A 21,642-nucleotide genomic window follows, 5' to 3' on the forward strand; every position below is an offset into this window, starting at 1 on the left:
TCATTCTTTCTTAATAACAGTAATAATAATATAATAATTTTGACAATTTTCTGAGTGCTTCCCAGGTGCTTATGTAATTCTCATACTGATTGATTAAAGGAGGCTTTATGATTTTCGGTCTTATTTTGCAGATGAGAAAATGAGTTTTGGGTTAAGTAACGTCACATAACTAGTAGTGACATGGCTAAGTTTCCAGCCTTTGCCTGATCTGTAGCTTCATCACCGCTCTCTGTGTCCACGGAAGGGAAAGTGCAAATCAGTGGTGTTTTTCAGTGGTCTCCCTTGGAATTTAAGTCAGTTCACATGCACTGGGCCCGGTGGGATCGCAGTTGAAGGTTTAAGTGTGCGAACAGGCTTCTCACTTCCGCATGCGGCTGCCCAGCCCCTTCTCTCTAAGATACTACCATTCTTTCTACCCACTGGGTGTCTTTTCTCCCCAAACCTAGCCACACAGAACAGAGCCTCTCCAGCAAACCATCTGAACCTACCCCCACATCATTCCCTCCTAGGCCCTCTGTAGTGATAAGGCTTTGATGTATCCCTATAGAGAGGCAGTTGGGGCAATCAGATCACTCAAGTAGCAAAGTGAGGGAGGGTCTTGGTCCCTGTCCTTGCCCTTGCCCTGTGACTCCTTCCACAATGCTGGATGTCCTCTGGACTTGAGCTGCACAGCTCCTGTTGGATCCTGCCTGCCCTTCCTCAGGTCACACTGACTCCTTCCTGCCAGGTGGCTTCCTGGCTCAGGACCCTGAGGGATCTGCTCAAGTTCTGCCTGTGGCCTGCCTGCCTCAGGGGGATTGTTTGCATTTCACCAACTCAGAGATAAAGGCATTTTCAGGTGAGGAGACAGACGCTAGGAATGGCACTCCACCAAGTAAACAGGACCTTGCCTATCTCATCTTGGAATCCCTCTAGTCTCTGGTGCTCTGAAGATGTTCAGGACGATTTGTTCAGTGAATGAACAGCATTTACTGACACAGTATAGACACCAGTCACCACTTGACTTCATATGTTTGCTAGTCTCTGTCCCTCTTCCACTTTAACATAAGCTTCCTGAGGATTGCAAAAATGCCTGCTTTGTTACTGGCCATGTCCCCAGGCCCAGAAGAGTGCCTGTCACCTGGTAGGTGCTTTGGTTTGAAGCATTTTGGTAGAAATGCATTGGTTTGATGAAGAATTTGGTAGAAGCATTGGTTTGATGAAGAAAGGGATTGATATGATTCACCGCAACCCCACGATAGCAGTGATATGGGAGAGGGACCTTGGCTCATCGAAGCTTGGGCCCGTGGAGTCCCAGGACTGGGTGGAGGACCAGCTAGACTGTAGCCTGCCCAGGTGGCATTGGCATTGGGCAGTCTCCCTGTCAGGGTGACGACCAGGGCCTGGCAGTGCAGAGGGGCGTCTCTTCTGTTTTCTCAGTCTGTGGCTTTTCCTGTGCTGTTCTCTCTGCCTGGAGTTCCAGGCTGGCCAGAGTCTCTGCCTGTTGTACACCTATGACCCTTTAAATTCAAGGCCGAAACCCACCTTGCGCTGTGAAGCCGTTTGCAGGCTCCTTGCCCCCTTGTCCCCCACATACATGTGTGTTCACATACATGTCAGTCTCTTGTGTTCAGTGCAGCTCGGGGGTACTGCGAGATTAACGGGTGCCGGACAGAAATGCTGGATACTGGCTGACAAAGACAACCGAGGCTCGGTCTCTACAGCTCTTTGTTCCAGTATAGGAGAGAGACTAAAATAGGGCGTGGTAAGGCCCTACTAAAGCGATGCACACAGGGCTGATGGGAGCACTAAGCAAGGAGTGCCCCACCACCGGGAAGAACAGGAGAATGCTCATTGAGAAGAAGACATTGGGTTGGGTTTTGAAGAGTGAGTAGGAGTTCATATGGTAGACGGGGATCAGGGATGGAAGAGTTTTCCAGATAGAGGGGCCTTGATATCTATGTATCGTCCTGAGGCCTTAAAGTGTTTGGTGAATAGAAGTGTGTGTGTGGAGCTCATGGTGAAAGATGGGGCTGGCTTGGGAGGGTTAGGGGGGAAAGGGCTGGCAGGAGGAGTAAGGATGATGGTGATTGTGGGGGACAGGAGGGCTTTTGTTACTTTTTGAGCAAAGGAGGGTTGTGGTGGGTCTGGGTTGCAGAGAGCAGAGTGCTGGCAGGGCAAGCGCAGAGGCCGGGAGCCCCGTGGGGAGGCTGCTGCTCAGTTCCAGGGTGGGTGATGGTGGGCCTCTACCAGCCTGGCAGAGAAGAGAGGGAAAAACAGATTCCAGGAGCTGTTTGCTGTTAGAATCATGTCAGGCAGCTTAGTTCCTACTCTTGTCCTTATAAATGTTTGCCGGCTTATCAGCCTTGGCTGGACAAGACTTTTATGTGACCAAAGTGTACAGGGCAGTGGGTGAAGCTTTGAGCTGGCAGCCAGTTCCTGCCTTAGGAAGGTGGGCTGGGCCTTGGCTCGAGCCACCGGATCCCTCTTTGCACAGGTGAGGAAACCGAGGCCCTGGGAAAGGGGCACACTTCTCTGTCACATCCTTGTCCGCTGAGCTGGAGTTGGGCCAAAGCCCGTCCTCCCAGGCCAGATCTCTTTCAAAGGCTTTTTTTTTTTTTTTTAATTTTATTTTATTTCAAAGGTGTTTTTGATTCTGTTTCTGCTGAGCCTGGCCTGACACATTTCTTCCCTGCCCTACCTCCAACCCCTCCAGGGCTTTGCTTTGGAGAATTTGGGAGGGAATGTAACTTGTGCTGTTACTGGGCTTGAACCTTGTACTTTGCACTTTGAAACAAAGTGATCAAGGTGGTTCAGTTTGAGTGTGTGCGTGGTGGGAGACTGGTTTCTTTTACTGCCATTTATGCCCTTCACGTTTTTTTTTTTTTCGTTTTTTTGCAAGAACCAAGGTTCTGACTGCATAACTTCAAGGTTCCTTGTGTGTGACAGCCCCCAGCCCCACCCCTATCCGTCCCCTTTCCATTTTACTTATTTTTGCTTGTGTAAGGGTTTTGAGGCTGCCACTTTTAGGTCCATTACAGGGTAGATCCTCTTGTTTTTTCCTTCCCTGTTAAACCTACCCATCACAACCCATCTCACAGAACCTATTAGTGTTGCATTGCCTTCATAGCACTTTTTATGTGGTGGATGCATTTTACAATCTTTTTTTTTTTTTTTTTTTTTTTTTTTACCGAGCTCCCAATTGCAATCCAAGAGATGGGTTAACAGGATTAGTCATATCTGCAGAGTGTGGGCAAGAGCTCAGGGGTGAAGAACCCTCCCGTGGGGTGTTCTGCTTTAACTGTCAGAATGAGACTCAGACTCCCATCTCCAAAGCTCTCGTCCTGCTCCTTAACTTTTGCAGGTAAGCATGAGAAATTGACATTGACAGATTCTTAGCAGGCCCCATACACAGGCAAGAAACAGTATTATTTCACTGTGTACTAATTCGTATTTGCTGTGTCTGTGATTTTGGAAGGCAACTGAGAATCAGGCTGGAGACCCCAAACCCTGAGAGTCTGGCTTTCACCATGCTGTCATTTTGGCAGTACCATCACCAAACGTTTCTGGTGTATGAAAAGCAAAATCTCTGTTTGAGCCACCCACGAGCGCTGTGGTCTTAAGCAACTTCTGGAACATCCCTGAGCTTCAGTTACCTTCAAATAGAGATCTTCTATCATAGTGCGTTTGTGAGAACCAGAGGAATTTCCCTAACAGTGCTTCATAAACTGTATCGCAGCGGGCAGCGTGGCAGTTCCTGGGGCGGAGCAGGGGTCTGGCACACGGTGATGACCCCTTGCCCTGCCGGTGGAGATGGTGGGGTGTAGACCCAGACAGCTGCTCCAAGTTTGAATCGTAGCTGTACCGCTCACTGGAGAGTGCTCCCTGGGTAGTCGCAGGCGTGATTTGCTGTACTGACTTCCTCATTTTCAGACTTCTTATCGATGAGGGCATCACTGTGGAGAACAGCATGCCCTGTGAAGAGGGCAGAGTGCTGCCGACTGCCACAGAGCTTCCAGGCTGTGCAATGGCCCTTCTTGTCTTGCAGCCGCCCCACTCTCTCAGGGGATTTGTTCCTGTGGTGTCTGTGCTCCTCAGCCCTCCAGGGTTGGCTTCTGTTGCAGTAATTGCTTGTGTCATGGCCTCCCTTCAAAGCCCCCTGTGGTTAAAATGGAAAGCTGGTGTAGAGGGGTGGTGCTCGTCCTCCCTCCGAAGCTTGTGTGAGAACCTTTCATGGCGCCGGTCAGCGAGAGGACCAGGATGGGGTGGGGTGATTTCGCTGACCTTCAAGAAGTGTGTTTTGGCTTTGGTCCACCCCCAGTATGGGCACTTTCCTGCCATAGCCATTTTAGCATTCCTTCGTCACTCAGGCCATTAAGCAGCAAATCAGCTGCCACGTCCAAGTGCTTGGGGAGGTAGAGGGCCCGACCCCCTTAGCCCCTTAGAAGATGGCTGTGGGCATATGTAGTATGAGTTTTTTTGGCATCTTTAGAAGACCACTTGGTGGATATTAAGGGATTCCTGTCCTTAATGTGAGCCTCAGTATTCTTGTCTGTAAAGGTGGCTGTAGCCACCATATTTGGCTAACAGGTAGAGGGACCCCACTCTCTGGTCTGCCCAGCACAGCCCTGGTTTACGTCCGTGTCCCAGTGTAGGACTGATTTAGTGACCCCTTTCACTCCCAAAGGTGTTCTGATTTGGAGGATAAATGGTATGGTCGCCCACTTGTAGGGGATTTTCGAGGGAGGTTGTGCAAGAAGTGAGCATAAGGCTAGGCCTGTCATGAGGACTCCACAAACACCCACTGTTTTTGTTAGAGGAGATGCTATGCGCTCAAGAAATGTTGGTTCAGTGAACTACTTTTGTGAGGTAAAGTTTGAGGATGTCAGAAGAGGTTGTCAAGACTGTAGGCATGTAGGGTTGGTCAGGGTTGATGAAAACATGTTCATGCCTGTGTAGAAGGGCACAGATGGGGTGTGCAAGTGCACTGGAACGGGCATGGGAGTTTGTTGGAAGGGCTGGGTCTTAGGTTAGACGTTGAAGGACAGGAGGGCTCAGTCCAGGATGCAGTGGGGCAGCTAAAATTATTCTGGCTACTAAATCTAAAGAAATAAAATTGGTTCTCTGTCTGTGTGTCTCCTCGAGCTGGGTTTTTGGATCATTTATTTTCCATTCATTGGCCCATCTTGATAATGATCTCAGGGATCACTGTGGAAGCCCAGTGCGGTACTGAACTCTGTGCCAAGAAGTCACCAGAGTAACCTGCCCTTATTCTTCCTAATGATTCCATTGAAGATGGTTCTTGTTCAGTTCCCAGGAAGAAAAACAAAACTTTGTTGGCACCTGGAGCTCTTGTCTTGTTTGGTATGAAAACGAATCCTTTGCATGAAGTGCAGCAGGGAGTTGCCACCAACAGGGCGGGGTGTGGGTGCCCTGACTCGTGGGAAAGGCACACGGAAGGGACCTGGAGGGTCAGCAGCACCTTTTCTTCGAGTGAGGTGAGAGGTAGGTCAGCTTTCCAGATGTCTGGTCATTTCCGTCCTGGAAACCTCTCTTCTTGGGCACAGCCTCGCAGCTTCACTTGGGGAATCCTAGGGTTCCAGTAATGACGGTGGGGCAGGACCCTAAAGATACATTTGTCCGTTGATCTGATGTACCTGTACTCATTCATTCCACACCACGTGGCAGATGTACCTGTGAATGAATGAGTGAAATTCTGGTCTGGGTTTTGGGGATGGAAAATACATGCAAGAAGTATCTGGTGGCTCTGATTGGATGGTGACTAACACTAGGGACCTGGGGGAAACTTCACAGATGAAGAGACTGTCACTTAATTGGGCTTCGAAGGATGAGTGGGAATTTGGTGGGCAACAAGAGCAGAGGGTAGTTAAGTAAGGGCAGTCACGTGGCAGAGACACAGGTGAGAAAGTGCACAGTGCCTTGGAAAATTGGAGTCACTGGAGATGGACTGCATTGTATGGAACCCAGGGTCATGAGGATGAAAAAGTGGGGTGGGGCTGAGACTGAGAAAGGTCTTGATCGCTAAGGAGTTGAGGCTGTACTATGAAAGGAGAATCAAGTCAGGGGCTCTGTGTTTTAGGAAGATCTTTGGTTATGGTGTGCTGGGTGGGGCGGTGGGGACTGGGGATGGCAACATGTACATTATAGCCCAGGCAAAAGCCAAAGGGAAGCTGAGTTAGGGTCAAGGCCATGGACGTGGTGGATGTTTTACAGGTTAAATAGAGGTCACCCAATCTCGTTTAAACAAGAGGAAACCCGGACCCTGAGTGGGTGAAACATGCTAAGTCCACAGCCCTGGTTCCAGCATCACCTCCAGATGATCCCATCCTTGCTCAGTGTCTGTGAAAGGGTGACAGAGTGCATGGCTGTTGAGGTAGCTGTTTGTCAGGGGGAAGATCTCTATCCCTTTTTATCTTTTAAGAATTCCATGAAATCTCTTAATTCTGAATGGAATTGGTTCTTTCTAGAGTTATTGAATCTCTAATCACTGGAGATGTTCAGGCAGTGGCTGATTGGGATGTTAGTGAAAACTCAGGTATTGATTGAGGATTTGATGTAGAATGTTTTTGAGGTCTGCCAACCCTGACCTCTTTTTTCTTATCCCTCCCTCCCTTCCCGTCCTCCTCCCTCTCTCCCTCCCTTCCTTTCTTCCTTCCTGGGAATAGATGCTTGTAACCATCTTACCTGGTGGGGCGGGGTCTGTTCATTTGGCTTCTCAGGATCGTCTTAGCTGAATTGGATCAACGACAGAGAAAGTTGAAAACAGATGATGAGGCCCTAAGAATGGTGGGCCATATAGTTCATGCAGAATATTGAGAGAATGGGGGCGCCTGGGTGGCGCAGTCGTTAAGCGTCTGCCTTCGACTCAGGGCGTGATCCCGGTGTTCTGGGATCGAGCCCCACATCAGGCTCCTGCGCTATGAGCCTGCTTCTTCCTCTCTCACTCCCCCTGCTTGTGTTCCCTCTCTCGCTGGCTGTCTCTCTCTCTCTGTCAAATAAATAAATACAATCTTTAAAAAAAAAATATTGAGAGAATGACCATTTTGGTACCAGGAGGTTGAGAGTCACCAGAGAGATCTTTTGGACCGAGACTGGCCAGCACGGTCCTGATCAAAATGGAATATGGTTACGACTTTCTACCAGTCGCCATTTTTATAGTGCTTTACAGTTAACCATGTGTTTTCCTATGACTTACAGGGAAATCCTCACAACAGTGCTGTGAGGAGTTATTTCCTGTCCAAATTTTACTGATCAGGAACGTGAGGAGAGAAAGATTAAATGACTGTCCAGGGGCCCAGGCTAGTTGGATGTTGAACCAGGACTTCAGCTTGAGTTTTCTGTTAGCACAGTTTCAGATTCCTCCTGTTCCCAGCCTGTGCAGAGATCCCTGAGACCAGCTCTAGCTTCTGTTTATATTCATATCCATGTGGATCCTGATGTGTGGCAGGAATTTAATAAGTGTTTGTTGAGTGAACATATGAACGAATGAATTATATAAACAAAGTAATAAATGAGAACTTGAGTTTTAAGAATATGTTTAGTAATGAAAAAACCAAATTGAACTCATGTAAACATTAATCAGTCTGTTATCAAAAGACAAAAAGAACTCATTTAGAATACATTTACTCAACTCCTTAAAAAAAGAACAAAACCAAAATACCTCCTACCAAAACTCTTTCACCTGAAAACCTGTCTCTTACCACTTAGGAGACCATAACCCTAACCTCAACCCCCACAAAGTGCGTGTCCACTTTTTTGTATGTGTATGATATTTCTCCTTAATATTATTATTAAAAAGCCTTACTTTTTTTTTTTTTGGCCTGGGCTTTATATTTATCTTTTACATAATGAAAGATTTGTTGAAATTAATACATCCTGCTTTAAACATTACCTATGTGAACAGTAGGATAGTTTTCAGTTTTAAAAATATTAAATGCAATTCGATATGCAGTGTAAACAGCGGTGGACAAATAGCTCTCACTTCCTTCTAAATTGTTTCCTAAAGACAGCTATTTCTTTGTCACCTCCACTTATCTCTGAGAGTGGTTGCCATTTTGTCCCTTGCATTATGTGTCTTTGTGAGTATATTTCTTATCTCCTCCAGGATGGAGTAGAAAATGCATGGATGGTTGGAGAGACAGGTTTGGGTTCCCATCCTGGCTCTGCCACTTGTTAGTCGTTATAAGCTTGTATCGGTTCCTTAGCCTCCTCTGTGAAAGGGGTTAATAGTGCCATCCACGTAATGTGGTTGTGGAAGGAATTCCGTGGTCAGGGTAGTAAAGCAGCAACACCTGCCATGCGGTGTCTGCTACAAAGTGTCATCTCTGTCCACTTTCTCTCTGCCAACCCACCTGATGAAAAGACAACCAAGATCTTTTCCCTGTAGCGCGTGACCCCATAGCTGGTAGACCTTTAACAAATGTTTATCGGCTGGCAAAACAAGTTTTAGGTTCTTTCGAAGGAGAATTATTGGCACCAAATGCTAAATATCTCTAATACTTTTCATCCCAGTTGCCATGCAGCCTCTGGCGGAGTCTTTAGCAGTGTGGGACTCTCCTTGTTTCTCTGTATCTTCGCCAGGATGTAATTTTGTAACTTGCATTTGTCTTTGCTAAGTTATTATGCAAGAAATGGTATTTCATTATTGTTTTAATTTGCATTCCTTTAATTACTGAAAAACGTTCCGACGTAGTACTTTAGAGTATGTTTTCCCTTGTGTGAATTGTCAACTAGCAGTATTTAAGTGGGCTGGACAAGCTTGGTGTGCAGGGGCTGAAAGTGTGCAGTGTTTTGTCTTGCCTACTCTTTATTCATTCATTCGGTCAGCGTTTATTGAGCACCTACTCCACGCTAGACACTATTCCAGGGACTACACATACTACAAAGAAAAACATAGTGAATAAAGTCCATGATCTGCACTCCAGCCTCCTCATTTCACATGTGTGGTAGCTGAGACCTCTGGAAGAGTGAGGTTAATTACCTAGCAACATACAGCGTGCTCAGTAGTGAAGCCAACCGTTTATTTTTACTGTGATTTCATATATTTTATATTAGTAACCTTTTAAGCCATGGAAACATTCTGGAAATTTCAGAATTGTGACACCTACACAACATCCCCAAACTGTGTCTACGTTGAGAAAGCAGAGACCTGATTTTTGGTTTAGAAAATAGGGTCACTTCAATCTGATATATGTAAACTCCTTCCTAGACTTCTCTGCCTCTTACATTTACATTCATTCTTAAATGAATAAGCTTATTATTAAAGGCACCTGGGTGGCACAGTCGGTTAAGCATCCAGCTCTTGATTTCGGCTCAGGTCATGCTCTCTGAGTCCTGAGATCGAGCCCTATGTCAGACTCCATGCTCAGCATGGAGTCCCTTTGGGATTCTTCCTCCGTCTGCCACCCCTGGCTCTCTTACTCGTTCTCTCTCTCAAATAAATAAACAAATCTTTAAAGTAGGACTAGAAAACAAAATAACCCCAATCTAGGCAGTTTGGAACAAGCGTGAACATTTTTGGATGTGATTTTGGTAAATGGAAATAACAGATGACATATTTCTCTTATCAAATAAAAAAGTCAATTTAGATTTAATAAGGCAGTTATCTTCAGGTAATAAAAATTCAACTAACTTGCCATAACTATCTTGTTTAAAGTCAATTAAGAGCCTCATATTCCTTACTTGCTGGGTAAAATTTAATAGAACTTCAGTTAAGCATTTATTGCTTATTTAATTCAAAATTAAGTTAATCACCACAGTTGGTAACAACCACTGAGTATTTAATTAACATTCAGCAAACTATCTTATTAAGTCTAAATTAGATACAGACAGGTCTTGTTTATCCCCATCAGTCTGCAAACACCATTTCCCCACCTCCCAACCCAAAGGGCCTTGGGTTTTCCCATGGCTTTCCTCTTCTGACTTGCCAGCTTCATTTTCCTCTGGCTGACACCAACTTGGGCAAAGGAGGAGGGAAAGAAGTAGGAGTCCATCGTGTTATGAGGACTTCTGGCTTAGGGCAGAGCTGAGGAACTTCTGTTCCATCCATTCTGTTCTACTCCATTCTTCAGGAATTACTGAGCACCTTCTTCGTGCAAGACATTCTTGGAGACACTTAGATCTAGAGGAAGTTATGTTGACATATTTGGCTTTATTTTCTCATCTTAAAGATGAGATGATTGGGTTTAGTGCATTCATTTGGCACATATTTATTGACCTGCACTTTGTTTTTTTTTTTTTGTTTTTTTTTAAAGATTTTATTTATTTATTTGACAGAGATAGAGACAGCCAGCGAGAGAGGGAACACAAGCAGGGCGAGTGGGAGAGGAAGAAGCAGGCTCATAGCGGAGGAGCCTGACGTGGGGCTCGATCCCAGAACGCCAGGATCACGCCCTGAGCCGAAGGCAGACGCTTAACCACCGTGCCACCCAGGTGCCCCTATTGACCTGCACTTTGTAAAGCTCTTTGCTGTGTGTCAGGGATACCATGATGATTTGGTCCTTGCTTTGCAAGAAGACGCACAGTCTGGTAGGAGAGGTGCAGTAGAATAAATATTGGACAAGATGCCGAGGTCCCTTAGAATAATGTGGTTCTGTGACGTACTGTTTCCCAAAGTCTTAGGACTGTTCTATGAGAAAAAGGTCCTGTAGCCAAGTAAGTTTGGTAAAGTCCAAGTGAAACAAAACTGAATGGGTATCTTTACGATGGGACTCTCTGAGCCTTTAGTAACGTAATGCACACTGTGACGCTTGTTTCTTTTGAAGTGATTTGATCGGACAGTTCCTCTATCACCACCCTCCTCCTCCTCCTTTTTTTTTCTTTTTTTTTTCCCATTCCCCTAGGACATTTCTCAGGCTTAGTGTTCCAGTGTGCTTCGGGAAAAGCTGCTGTGAGCCGCGGAGCCTGTCTATAGCAGGTGAGCCTAGGAGGGGTACTCAGGCATGCACCCTAATCACTGACACAGGGTTGGAAGTTCTACGGCGTAGGAAAGGCATGTGGACACAGTGGTTGGTTTCAGACGTAGAGATGTGTGGCTAGGGCTGAGGGTGTGAAATCAGAGCAGGAGGGCTGGGCTTGTGAAGGAGGGACAGTTGTGTAAGTAGAGGGGGCTGGGGGATTATCAAGAGTTACCGGGAACAGGACAACTGTGAAATTTGGACGTGACTGGTTTGGTTGCGGTGCCCTTAACCCATGGACACAGCTTAGACCAATATTCGTTATGGCCTAAACCTGGAGAGGTAAGAGGCTACAGATGTTTGGGCGCAGAACTCTGCTTCAGGCCTTGTTCCAACTGAGTGCCCATCTGCAGAAGCCATCACTTACCAAGGCGTTCTGACACCTTGTCTGGGGCAGAGCCTCTGTCTGTGAATCCCAGTCTCTCCTAGGAGCGGGTCAGGGCTCCTTCATGGAATTTCATTCCAGCAGGTCTCACGTCCATGTCCCCCATCACACGCCCTTTCTCTTCCTTCCCTTCCCCTCCAGCTTCCCTTCCTGTCTTGATTTTTCCTTCTTACCCTTTTGTTTCATTGTTTTCATCTAAGGCGAGCTGCCTTCTTAATTCTCCTGAAAAGTCATCTGTTTCATTTAAAATGATGCTACTGGTTTTCTCATGTGCAGTAGCAACCGGCAGATGGGACATGCTAGATAAAGTGGAGGACAATCAATGAATCTGGTCCACGATGTCATGGAGATCTGACCTCAGGCTGTGTTCTTTAAATATGCACCTGTTACCCATTTCTGTGTGGAAAGGAGCACAGGCAAGGAGTGGGGAGATCTGGGTTGTATTTCTTTTCTTCTTCTTCGTCTTTTAAAAGATTTTCTTTATTGTTTTAGAGAGAATGGGTTAATGTACTCCTGGGTTTTCAGCATGGATTCCTGGGAATCTGGGAAAGCTAGTTACCTGGAAAGCTGAAGCCTGTTTTGCCCACCTTGAAAAGGCAGCTTGAACGGTGCCTGGGTGGCTCAGTCACTTAAGCATCTGCCTTTGGCTTAGGTCATGATCTCTGGGTCTTGGTATTGAGCCCCTGTTGGACTTCCTGCTCAGTGGGGAGTCGGCTTCTCCCTCTTCCGCTGCCCCTCCCCCCTCTTGTGTGCACTCTCTCTCTTTCTCTCAAATAAGTAAATAAAATATTTAAAAAAGAAGAAGAAAATGCGGGTTGCATGTTTCATTTCACCATCCACCTGGACAGACACTTCCGCGAAAAAATGTCCTCCGGCAGCCCAGTAAGTGGCAGACCAGTGGGCTGGTGGTACAGATCGTCTAGAATGATGTGGCTGAGAGCACAGGACACAGCAGAAGCCCAGAGAAGTCATTCACATGTGGAGCATGTAGAGAGGCCATTGGTAATGGCTGTGAGGTTTGGTTCCACTCCTGGAAAGATTTTCAAAAGGTAGGAATTTACCTTGAGAGTTCCTCTTTGGATAAACACGAAACTCACCTTTCAGTCTTTGTGATTCGTCCTTTGGATTTCCCCAGTTATGTACGCCTGCTTGAAAAATCCAGAAGCATTTGGAAAGCTTTGATCTGCATAGTGTTTGAGAGCATGGACGCTGGAGCTAGACTGTATCCTTGGCTCTACCATTAATACCCCGACTTGTCACTTCATCTGTGTAGGCCTCTGTTGCCTCATCCATAAAATGGGAATAACAAAGTTATCTATCTCCTTGTTGTGAGGATTAAATGAGTTAATACACATCAAACCCTTAGAGCCTGACACATGCTAAGTACCCATTAAATATTAGCCAGTGTTTTTATGTGTTATCCTTACAGGCAGAAAATTATGATTTGGAGAAGGTATTAGAGATGAGTGGATTTTTTTGGGGTCATTTTTTTTTTTTAAGATTTTATTTTTAAGTAATCTCTACACCTAGCATGGGGCTTGAACTTATGACCTTGAGCTCAAGAGTAGCACACTCTTCTGACTGAGCCAGCCACGTGGCCCCCTGGGTCATCTTGTGAAATAAACTGTTAATTTTGGAATAGTTTTAAGTTTACAGAAAAGTTGTAAAGACTGTACAGAGAATTTCCATCCACACCTCATCCAGTGTCTCTTATTTTTGGTGTCTTGCATCACTATGGGCCATTTGTTAAAACTAAGAAACTGACATGGTACATTGCTATTAACTCAACTCCAGACTTTGGAATTCACCAGTTTTACCATTAACATCCTCTCTCCAGGATGCAATCCAGAGTAGCTCATTGCCTTTGGCTGTCGCATCTCCCTTGCGTAGAGTGGCTTTAAAGCTGACATCTTTTTGAACAGTGAGGGAAGCATTCTTTATAGACCAGCCTCTTAGAACCTCTCACGTTGAACAAAGACATTGGAGCAGCTGTGGATGATGTGGGACTGAGTGGGACCCACTTTTGTTGCCCTCTTCTGCTTCTTTGATTGGAAGGAGCTCTGACAAAGCAGGGCTTACATATCCCCCTAGTACAGCCTCCTTGTGTTTGGGGGAGGAGACTGAGGCCCAAAAATGGAGAGTGACAATGCTGGGCAAAGCTGGGAACCTGGAGAAGGTCAAGAAAGGATCCTGGCAATGCCCCGATCCTGTCCCTGTCGTTTGAATGGATGAGTGGGCCATAGTCAGGGGCTCCTTATCTGTAAAGTGGGTTCCGTGGTCAGTGATACCTCGCGGTACTTAATGCTTACAAAGTACCCCAGTTTTACCTTGTGAAAGTTAAGTGAGCCGACGTGCTAACTTACGGGGTAGCCTGAAACACAGTGGGTTCTCAGTACATGTTTGAAAAAAGAACCCTTGAAAATTAGGAAACTTTATCCTTAGAACGTATTTCGAGAAGACTGGGACACATCACGGCAAAACAAGGAAGAGTCATTCATAAGGAAATCTGTGATGCTCAGAAATGGAACCAGTGTTTGAGTTTCTGATAAGCAGGATATACTGTCTGTTTTTATTCTTGGAGGCTTTTATCATACAATACTACATTATGTTGCAGTCTGACTTTCACACAAATTGGATCCCAAAACTTCTTACAGGAATTAAAAATACAAACTCGTGGGCAGTATGTGTTTTATAAATTACAGAAAACAGTAGTGTAAAGACATGGCATAGTAAGTATAGTTAAGGCTGCAGCAGGCACCGATACCCAGGAGGAAGACATGGCGGAGGCAGCCGAGACGGCACGGGAGCTGGGAAGCCGGATGAGGAGAGCAGGTGCACGGCGCGGTGCTCAGTGCCAGCAGAGATGGAGGGAGGCCATGTTCAGCAGGGAGGCTGGAGGAAGAAGCTGGGGCAGTGGAGGCAGTGCGAGAATCCTGGGCATGTAAGTCCTCTGTAGATCCCTAAGCCATTTTTTTTTTTTTTTTATTTTAAGGACTTTATTTTTTAAGAATGGCTTTGGGTTCACAGCAAAATTGAGAGGGAGGTACAGAGATTTCTCATATCCCTCCTTCCTCATGCACACGCATAGTCTCCCCCATTATCCACATCCCCCACCAGAGTGGTACATGTGTGTGCAGTCAGGAACCTACGCAGACACCTCATTATCACCCCAAGTCCGTACTTTATGCTAAGGTTCACTCTTGGTGTGGTACATTCTGTGGGTTTGGACGAATGTGTGATGACATGTATCCACCACTGTGTCATACAGAGTATTTTGCTGCCCTAAAAATCCTCTGTCATCGCCTGTTCTTTCCTGCCTCCGACCCCAGCACCTGGCAACCGCAGATCTTTGTCTCCATGACTACACATTTAGGGTCTTGTTGAACAGAACCAACTGACTTGGAACCTAATCTCCATTGCTTTCGTTCACTCTTGCCTTTGTCACAGCATTTCCTCAGTCTAGATTACTGTTCCCTGCCATCATCGCCTGTTTGAACTTATCTTTAATGTCCAGCACCTCCTCCATGAAGCAGGCCTTGCTTTCCACCTTTTGCCCCTAAGCAGGAAATAATCACTTCCTCCCAACATTCATTCCTGTCTGGAATCTGGCAGACATATGGCAAACACTTGTTGAATGGGTGGATGGGTACACGGATAGATCGACAGGTTTGACATTGCCCATGGGATGCTCAAACTTAGTTCCTTTAGAACAGGATTTTCACTTGCTCATCTCTACACCCCCCTAGGACCAGCCCTGAGAAGGTGCCCTTCCATCCATCCATCCTTCCATCCAACTCCCCCACCCCCCCAACTCCCCATCCATGAACATACCCACCAACCTACCCACCCATACACCCATCCCTCATCCATCCATCCATGCATCCATCCATCCTCCCACCTCCCCCCTCACATCCATCCATCCATCCATCCATCCATCCATCCATCCCACAGCAGACTTTCAGGCACTATTTCAGGGTTGTAGCTATGAATGGTCCATTTGTTGATAGTCTGCATAGAGGAAGCGGTATTCTTTGGGATGTGTTTTTATACCCGTAAGGTTTGTCTGTAATTTTTCTCTTTCTTTTGACATGTAAGGACTAAGGAAGAAATGGTTTGTTTCATCTGCTCATGTCATCGGCGTTCAAAGCAAGTGCTCTCTCACTCCTTTAGCCGGCTTTGTACTAAAGAGAGCTCACTGGGTTTAGAAAGGCGCTGTCTCTCCGAGTATGTGGCAGTTTCTTACTGACTTGCCTTAGGGATAAATGCCCTTTCCAGTGTTTTGAAAGATGGTGCCAGGATGCCATAGTGCTCCTGGTTGGGCTTCCTTGCTAATGTTTTTACTTTTATTTTTTTAATATAGTGACAGAATGCATACCGCTGAGGTGGTAAATGGGAAAAAGAAGTGCAGTGGAGTAAACTGTCTGTTTCTGGGGGCCTTCTGTATTAATCACAGGAGGAAGCATCAGTCATGGCCAGATGAGAGAGCCAGCTGACTTACGTTCGTGCCAGGTGAAAATCGGAGTGGCAGAATCCGGAGGAGTTTGATGGCGCCGAACTGGGGAAGCTAAAGGTTCTCTGAGCAGCAGTGCTGGAAGGATCAGAGAGACCATGTAGTGTAGCGCTTCAAAGCTAAAGGAGACCAGAGTCACCCTGCAGGGTGTGCTCCGTGCCCCCACGTCCACCAATTCAGACAGCCTCCTGGGCTGTGCCGAGGCTGATGGGATCCACTGGCCCAGTACAAACCACTGGTTTGTTTTTTAGAGATGGGGAAGTGAGACCTGGAGATGAGTGGAAAAGACTTGCCCAGAGTCACCCCACTTATAGGAGTAAAGCTAGAGTCAAAACCAGGAATCCTGACTTGCAGAATGTTCCATCCTGTCACCAGAGACAGTCCGGGAACTGTGCTATTTTTAGTTCTCCTGCAGAGTGACAGCTCGGTTTCACTGACGTTGCCTGATCTGGTCACGGAGTTATTTTTTAGCTCTCTCCAGCTCCGTCGTCTTACTCAGTTAAACCACATCTTAACCACTGCTATGCACGAGGAATTGCATGGGAACTAGAAGTGGTGTAGCCCAGTGGGGGTCGGAAGGCAGGGGTGTCAGCTACTCAAACCTTGACTAGATTACGTATTCATTTTCTAATCTGAACACGAGGACAGTACCACCTCCTGGGGCTGCAGGGAAAGTGCCCAGCACGTACCTGGCCCTGTGTCCACTCTGTGAAGGAATAACCGTTGCAGTCGTTATTACTAAAGAGGGTAACCGTGGGCCCAAGCTCTCGTGGTAGGGGCTTCCTGAGTCTTGTAGAGGGGAGCTGGGATTTAGTGGAACAATTCCATGGCTTCAGGTTTGGAGGACTGGCTTTCCAGTCTCGGCCTTGTCACTTACTAGCTGTGTAGTCTCGGGCAAGTCACTGGACCTCTCTGAGCTGTGATTTGAAGCAAGTAGACTTAGTTTATGTCATAGGGCAGCATAAGGAGCAAGAGGAAGGATGGAAATTGGGAAGAGGTGGAAATCTGTTTATAAGGTACAGGTTTTGGGTGGATGGGGAATGAATATGACTGAGGAGGGGGCTGGTAGAAGGCGCTGGGTGGCCTGAGGCTCTGTGTTGAAAGGAGCAGCGGGCCTGGGGGTCGTCCAGTGAAGGTTGACTCGAGGCCAGAGGGGCTTGTCCACAGTCCAGGAGAGATGTCAGTCCCGTGTCAGGGTCAGTGGAGAGCCTCCAGGACTGGGAGGGAGGGGTGATGAGGTGAGGTGGGCACTGGTGTTGGAGCGTGACTGGGGAACCTGGCCAGGGTGATGGCATTTGCTTTGGACTGGGGCCTTGAGGCACATGCAGGGTATGGACCAGCTTAGTGATAAGACTCAGGATTGACCTTGACACCTTGGTTGCTGGGTTTTGTGAGCATAGAAAAGAGATTAGATTAGAAAGGTACTGCATATGATTCTGTATCTTTCATGATTGGTTCAGTCTGGGAGAGGCCTGGCTACAAGCTGGGGTGGTCCTGGGGAAGATAAAGATAAGATCTTCCACAAACCTCGGTATTCTCACCTGTAATATGGGGATGATGCTGATGTTATCTATTCTGGCTGGATTAAGGACCAAAGTACAGCTGACTCTTGATAACACAGGTTTGAATTGCGGGTCCACTTTTTTGAGGATTTTTTTTTGATAAATACAGTACAGGACTGTAAATGTGTTTTCCTTACGATTTTCTTAACATTTTCTTTTCTCTAGCTTATGTTGTTTTAAGAATACAGTATGTGATACATGTAACTTATGAGATATGTGTTAATCGACTCTTTATGTTATCAGCAAGACTTTTGATCAACAGTAGGCTGTTTTGGGGAAGTCAAAAGTTATGCACAGATTTTTGACTGTGTGTGTGTGTGTGGGGGGGGTTGGTGTCCCTAAGCCCCGCATTGTTCAAAGGTCAACGGTCCTTGTCCGTGGGAAGGCCCTTCTTGCTTCAGGGCCACTGGATCAGTGCACAGCGTCCCTGTTACAGGGGAGACCAAAGAGCAGGAGAAGAATGAGAAGTGCAGAAGTGCAGCTGTAGGGGGACTCTGGGACATCATCCTGGGGAGGACTGTGACAGCTGCTGCCCACAGAAGGTCAAGGATGCTAGGAGGGGGCAGGGTTTAAGAGCCCATGGAAATATTGCTCAGCTGGGCTCATTCAGTGCACACTCTTCTCCTTTCACGGTGGAGCTTTCGCTATGGCTGGGCCTGGCGGCTTGGATGGGGGGACCCTGCAGCACCCTCGGTTCACACTCGGACAGAAGTGTGAGGGCCGTCGGTGTAGCTCCCCTGTTCTTAGAGAGACTGGGGATTCAGCGCATGTCACCGATGGGGAGAGACTGGGGAGAGCCAGGGAGGCCCAGTGGGTTTGTCCATAGCCTGGTGCACTGGCCCCTCCCCCCACGATGCCTGTGCCCTTCAAGCCCCTCCCTTCCCACCCCTCCCCCTTTTCCTGCCTGTCCTGGCTCCCCACCTCACGCTGTACCCCAGTGAAGCCCACCACCTGTTTCCCTTCTCCACACACCTTTGCTGGTCTCTCTTGCCCAGGGCCTGCTCTAAGCAGCTTGGGGTGGATGGCTGCTGTTTGCTTTCCAAGGCCCCAGCCTCTCCCTTTCCTCAGTCATAGCTCAAGACAATACACTGTCGTTCTTCCAGTATTTTTTTCTGCCCACTGCATCAAACCACTCTTCCTTAGCCGGCGTTGAACTGCTAGTGGTCATTTACCTCTATGGCTCTCTTAACTGTAGGTCACACTGTTGGGCGGTCAGAGGGAGGTTCCTGCAGAGGCTTTGCATGTTGTAGACGCCTTGTGCATTAGCGGGGGGCATAGTTGCCCCCATGGTTACTGTCTGCCATTCCAGGGGCTGGCCAAATAGCGCCCCGGTTCAGCCATCTAGGAGGCTGTGGTCTACACAGGAAACAGACATGCAAACAAAGTTGGGGCAGCGAGTGACGTAGAGGCTGTGTGTGTACCATCTGCAGAGGAAGTGTCCCAGCGACAGGGTGGTGGGAGAGAGCCCACTGGGCCCTCAGGACATGCACATGTGTTTGGCCACCCAGAAGAAAAAGAGAGAGGCATTTTGAATGCACCGATGTAGGCCCTACATAGCCACGCTCCTCCCCATTCCCTGTAATTGTGGAAACATGCTGAACCCCCCACCCCCCTTGGGCTTTCGAATTTGGGCTGTCTTCAGAGTGAAGCTTCTCTTGGGCTCACACAGGTACCTTGCATGGCACTGAGCCCCTCCCAGGTTCCCGCCTCAGCCCTCTGGCTCATTTCCCGTCTGCACCTGGTGCCACTGGGGCTGGGAGGGTTGTCCAGACTGGTGTGTCTCTCTTGTTTCCGCTGGGATTCCAGGGCCCCCGCCCTTGTGGGGTGCCCATATCTGGGACACGCTTGTCTCCCCGCTGCGTGCTGTGCGCTTGCTCTCTTGTTCTTGTATTTCCATTTAAAGCCCTCTCGAGCAGGTCTGAGTGTCTCCTGCCAGCAGCATTCCTTCTGGTTTACTGGAACCCCACTTCTCATTCTGCCAGGAATGCAGCCGTGCAGGGGGCTTAGCACAGCCTCTCTGCAGCCTCTTCTCTCCTCCGAGATCATGACTTCTGGCTGGAGCAGTGACTGGCCCGCTCCTCTCTTAGCTGAGCCCCCTCACCCCACACGTGTGAGGCTTTCTTTCCCTTCCTCCTCAGTGCCCAGCCTCATCGTGCCTTGGGTCCATCAGACAGGCAGTGGCTCCTTCTGGCCTTGCTCTCCTCTGCCTCCCAGCTGGGCTCAGCCATCAGAAGCAATGCAGAGGGCTGGCTGGGTCTGTTTTAAGGAGGAGTCGGCATGGTCCCCTAGCACTGCTTGGGACAGTAAGAATGTTTCCGCTTGATTTTCCCTATTAATTTTTTTCCTAGGCGCAAAAATATGTGCACCGCTGTGTTTGGAGAATTTTTAGATTTTGCTTTGTGAGTGGAACCAAGGGAAAGGCACTTATTAGCTTCCAGTTTTCTTCCTTCTCTGCTCCACAAGGGCCACTGTGATCCCCGACTCCACTTTAGGGAAAGCATTCTCCCCCCAGTGTCCCAGCTGGCCTCCTGCCTTCTCACGTACCATCTCCTGTGGCCCCTGGGGAAATCCTTTGCCCTGCTGCACACCTCCACCCTGCCATGATCTGACCCTGCCCTGGTTCCGGGATGGTCTCCGGCCAGCCCCTTGCCAGTCATATTCCATGCTTCAACTGTCCTGAGTGTGTTCCAGGGCACAGTGCCTTGCACGCCTGTGTGTCTTAGCGTGTGCTTTCCCGTTGGTCCCGAGGGCCCTTGGTTTCTGTCTGATGAACACCTGCTCGTCCTGCAAAACGCAGCACAGATGCCTCCTCCTCTTGAACCGCCTCTCATTCCCCCAGGAAGAAGTGAAAGCAAAATACAAACCTAAAATTTATTGTGTGTGGTATTGTTCTAAGAGTAGAATATACCCATAGTAAAATATTTCAAATACGCAGAACCAAATAAAGACGGAAATGAGAATCACTCATAAATCCACTATTTAGATGCAAGCACTATTTTTAATGATCTTGAGTAGTTCCTTTCATTACTTTTTTGTACATTTGCATTTTGCTGACTTGATGTCTTACTGTGCATACGGTTTTATATATAGCCGCTTCACCAGACAGCGGAGCATGAGCCCCTTCTCATGGCATTAGGAATTATTCCTACATGTGCCTTTTGATGACTGCATATTATTCCATCTCCAGAATGCACCATAATTTTGAAATCTTTTTTGTTGGATAGCTGACATTTGAATTTCTAAATTTTCATTATCGTAAATAGCACTGTGATGAATGTCCTTTTTACAAAATTCTTTATCTGTACCTCCGACTATAAGGTAGATTAGTAGGACATGAAATTGCTCGCTCAAAGGGCATGAACTTTTTTCACCCTCAATTTCATAATAACTTATAGTCACTGAAGAAAATTAGGAACATACGGGAAAGCACAAAGAAGAAAATCAAAACCACCTGTAGCTACTTGTAGAAACCAATGTGAAATTTGGTGTATAATTGCACGTGTGCCTCTCCCTTTCTAGCCCAGAGATCGGCAAACAATTTCTGTGAAGGTCCGGATTGTAAATATTTTAGGCTCGTTGGCCTCATATGGTCTCTGTCACATATTCTCCTTCTTCTTTTTAAATAAAACTTCTAAAAATATATAAAAACCATTTCTGACGAGTAGGTCACGCACATAGTTTGCCAACCTGGTTTTAGCCTCCACAAAGTGGGACTCTGCTGGACATACTGTTTGGGAATTGCTTTCCTCCATAAGGTAACTAACTGCCTTCTTACGGTTCCTCATGGTTTTCTGTTTTGTGCTTCCCGAATAGTATTCATGGTTTCTTGCTGGAATGCCCATGCCTCTGGTATGGAATTCAAAACATGTTTTATTGTGAATATTTGCTGAAATTCTGTTTTTCACATTTTCTCTATCTCTTTCTTTCCAGCCCTGTACGGTGCCTGAGTGGGACTTAGGTAGTCGCTCAGTATATGTCTGTGCAAGTTTACTCCTTCCAAATGCCTGTGGTCAGGACATTGCTGGTCACATTTGTTTCTTGTGCTGGTACCATCAGCATTATCTGGGAATTGTTAAAAATGAGGAATCTCAGTCACCCCAGACCCTGCATCTTAAGTTCCTCAAGTGATGTGTATGCATGTTGGGTTTTGAGGAGCAGAACTCCAGAGTTCACCTCTGCTCTTTTGGGCATATATGTATTTATAGGCGTCCCCTCCCTGTTGTTTTCCTT

At 47.2% G+C, this 21,642-nt stretch overlaps 1 protein-coding gene across 20 annotated transcripts in view; it reads left to right on the forward strand.

Moving 5' to 3' along the window:
- Positions 1 to 21,642, forward strand: part of LPP (LIM domain containing preferred translocation partner in lipoma) — a 655,397-nt gene that overhangs the window by 4,458 nt on the left and 629,297 nt on the right. Inside the window, exon 1 of one of the 20 annotated variants that reach the window (XM_048214794.2) lies at positions 10,847 to 10,915. The exons of the other annotated variants lie outside the window; for them this stretch is intronic. The gene's annotated coding sequence lies outside the window, so the exon portion shown is untranslated. Of the gene's footprint in view, positions 1 to 10,846; positions 10,916 to 21,642 lie in introns of those variants that run through there. 20 annotated transcript variants of the gene reach the window in all.

This window comes from Ursus arctos, unplaced genomic scaffold (assembly GCF_023065955.2).
Source record: "Ursus arctos isolate Adak ecotype North America unplaced genomic scaffold, UrsArc2.0 scaffold_4, whole genome shotgun sequence".
NCBI classification, from domain to species: Eukaryota; Metazoa; Chordata; class Mammalia; order Carnivora; family Ursidae; genus Ursus; species Ursus arctos.